The sequence below is a fragment of the Lipotes vexillifer genome, unplaced genomic scaffold (genome assembly GCF_000442215.2).
Source record: "Lipotes vexillifer unplaced genomic scaffold, Lipotes_vexillifer_v1.1 scaffold1094, whole genome shotgun sequence".
NCBI classification, from domain to species: domain Eukaryota; kingdom Metazoa; phylum Chordata; class Mammalia; order Artiodactyla; family Lipotidae; genus Lipotes; species Lipotes vexillifer.
Genome location: NW_006792775.1, coordinates 3,518,860 through 3,522,294, shown reverse-complemented (window position 1 = coordinate 3,522,294; position 3,435 = coordinate 3,518,860). Strand labels below are relative to the sequence as shown.

Genomic DNA, 3,435 nt, shown 5'->3' with positions numbered 1-3,435 from the left:
GCACCTTCTCATCCGGGCCAGGATAAGGTATGGCCAGAGGGCTGCCTGGGCAGCGGGCAGCGGAGGAGCTGAGGCAGGGTCGGGTGAGGAGGGTGGGATGGGGCAGGAGCACCGTGGGGTTGGAGCAGGCAGTCAAGGCTCCATTTGTGGGAAGTAAGTTTGCCTCATATGTGGGGATGCTTTTCCTTTCACATTGGATCTGACTCACCTGCTAAAACATGCTATTTTGACCTAAACTTACATGCTATCTAGAGAAGCGGCCTGTAATGAACATCAGTTGTGTGAAAATCTATACAGCACAAGAAAATCACAGGTGCCTCCCTAAACATGGTATAAACACACAGGATGATGGGAATTCCCTGGTGGTCCAGCGGTTAGGACTCAGTGCTTCCACTGCTGGGACCCCGGGTTCGATCCCTGGCCGGGGAACTAAGATCCCACAAGCCACGCAGCGCGGCCAAAAAAAACCCCAAAAGAACAACAGCAACAACCAAAACCACACACGCACAATTAGACAGCGTCAGAAGCCAGGTTGGAGAAATCCGCCAGGAGCCACACATAAAGGCAAACTGTCATTAACCATTTACAACCTCACCAACGTGGGATAAAGAAACGACTGTAGGTATTCTTCAGGCATGGTAGTAAAAAATATCATTAAAAAATGGGGATTTGAGAACCCGCCCCCAGCTCGGGTATTTCCAGATTCTTTTTTTTTTTTTTAATTTTTTTTTTTTTTGTGGTACGTGGGCCTCTCACTGTCGTGGCCTCTCCCGTTGCGGAGCACAGGCTCTGGACACGCAGGCTCAGCGGCCATGGCTCACGGGCCCAGCCGCTCCGCGGCATGTGGCATCTTCCTGGACCGGGGCACGAACCCGCGTCCCCTGCATCGGCAGGTGGACTCTCAACCACTGCGCCACCAGGGAAGCCCCAGATTCATTTTTAAAACAAGTTTCTCAATGGGGTAAAACGTATGCTGCAGTCCTTGAGTCCACCCTGGCCGTTCCAGCTTAGACTAGTCAATGGTCAGACCTTGTAAATGGAAATGTGATAGGCAGGAAGTTAACACTGAAGGTGGGGGGAGATTACTGGTGTATCTACATCATAGCCAAGGACGCTGCTGAGGCAGGCTGTCACGGGCAGATCTGTGTTCCCCAAATTCATGTGTCGGAGTCCTGACCCCCAGTATTTCAGAATGTGACTGTATTTGGAGTTGGGGTCTTTCAAGAAGTGATTAAAGAAAAATGAGGTCACTAGGGCGTGTCCCAATCCCATAGGACTGGTGTCCTTATGAGAAGAGGAGAAAAGGACACAGACACACACAGAGGGACGACCCCGTGAGGACACAGGGAGAAGGCGGCCGTCTACAGGCCGAGGAGAGAGGCCTCAGGAGGACCCAGCCCTACCCACACCTGGATCTCAGATTCCAGGCTCCAGGACTGGAGACAATAAACCTCTGCTGTTTAAGCCCCCCAGGCTGTGGAACTTTGTTACAGCAGCTCTAGCAAACTAAAACACATGCCAATCTCAAGGAAAAAGTTTTTCAGCTTTTTGTTTGTTTTTTGTTTTTTGTTTTTTTGGGTTTTTCTGCATGAAATGCTAAGCCTTTGATTCCAAATTAACTTGGTGTTAGCAGTGAAGATGGACAACCAGACCCTCCAAGGCAAAGATCCAAAATGCACATAAGAGCTGTTAGCTTGACACACAGATTCATCAGTTAATCGATGCTGAGTTCATGTCTGTCCACCTCTCTCTGGCTTCTCCCCGGGGAAACTCATTTCCCGTCCCGCGTAACGGTGGCGAGCAGAAGGGCAGAGAGGAGCTCTCAGCCACGGGGCAACCTCAAAGCTACTACTTGATGTAGGGGATCCAACTGATGCGAGCCCGTCTCCAGAGCCATTCGTGGCCACAACACATGTGATTTTCAAACCAGATGCAGTTTTTGTTTGCTTGTCTGTTTCGACGCTGGACACAGCTCTGCCGTCCTGATATACTGTCTGATTTCTAGTGCCTGGCATCAAGTGGCTCGACATGATCACGTCTGTTGAATAAATGAATGAAATGGATAAAAATGGCCACGCCCCACAGTTGTCATGTCATCTATCAAAGTTAAAGTGATTTTAAGGAAGTGTCAGGAAGAAAGAAAAGGCTTTGCCGGCTGCAGTGAGATCATTCATTCCTTCAAGGGAAGAGCTCAAACAACATGCTGGTTTCTTGTCCTGACTTCCAGGGCCCTGGGCGCGGGTGCTGGGTGGCACAGCCTCTCGGTGTGACCCTCCTTCCTCAGTAAGTCAGCAATCATGGTTTCCAAATTCCCAACAGACAGTCATCTTTGAGACTTGGGAATGAGGTATCAGAATTACCCAAACCCTAATTATTTTTCAAAACACTGTATTCATATGATTTCAATAATGATGGACCCTAGTAAGCAGGTTCAGAGGTTTTCTGTAAAAAAAAAAAAAAAAAAAAATCGTACACTCGTGCCTTCTTATTATTATCAACTAATATATTCTGACAATATTACATATTTTAATAACATGTGGGAAGGATCTCTATCTGATGTAGACATTGGATAACAGAAAACATAAAAAGAAGGGACTATTAGCAAAAGACAAATGCCAATTAAAAATCATTTTAACATGGATGGACCTAGAGATTGTCATGCTAAGTGAAGTAAGTCAGACAGAGAAAGACAGATATCATATGACATCACTTATATGTGGAATCTAAAAAAAAAAATGATACAAATGAACTTATTTACAAAACAGGAAGAGACTCACAGACTTAGAAAACAAATTTATGGTTACCAGAGGGGAAAGCGGGGGAGGAATAAATTAGGAGTTTGGGATTAACATATACACACTACTCTGTATAAAATAAATAAACAACAAGGACCTACTCTATAGCACAGAGAACTATACTCAATATCTTGTAATAACCTATAATGGAAAAGAATCTGAAAAAGAATCTATATCTATATCTGTATCTATCTATCTATCTGTCTCTCTGTATATATCTGAATTACTTTGCTATACACCAGAAACTAATACAACATTGTAAATCAACTATTCTTTGATTAAAAAAATAAATTATTAAAAATTTAAAGATATTTCCACAAATATATGATATTAAAAAGATTAATTGCCCTGGATAGTCTAGAGCCTTTTTTTCATGACAAATATGCCAGTTGTAGAAAAACGTCTTTCACTTGACAATGATGTTGGTCAGATTTTTAGGAGTCCAAAGCATTCTTCGTGTTGGGCAATAGGATAGTACAGGTACAGGTTGCTGTTTTTTTATTATGGTAAAAAAAATATATATATATATATATTTATATAGAATATAAATTTATATTCTATTTATATTCTATTCTATTTATATTATATTTATATAGAATATAAAAGTTACCATCTTAACCAGTTCTAAGTGTATAGCTCA

The 3,435-nt window shown here is 43.1% G+C and overlaps 1 non-coding gene across 1 annotated transcript; it reads left to right on the top strand.

Moving 5' to 3' along the window:
• Positions 1–356: 356 nt before the first annotated feature.
• On the top strand, positions 357–429 carry TRNAG-UCC (transfer RNA glycine (anticodon UCC)). The gene has a single exon. It is a non-coding gene; the product is annotated as a tRNA-Gly (tRNA).
• The last annotated feature ends 3,006 nt before the right edge of the window (positions 430–3,435 follow it).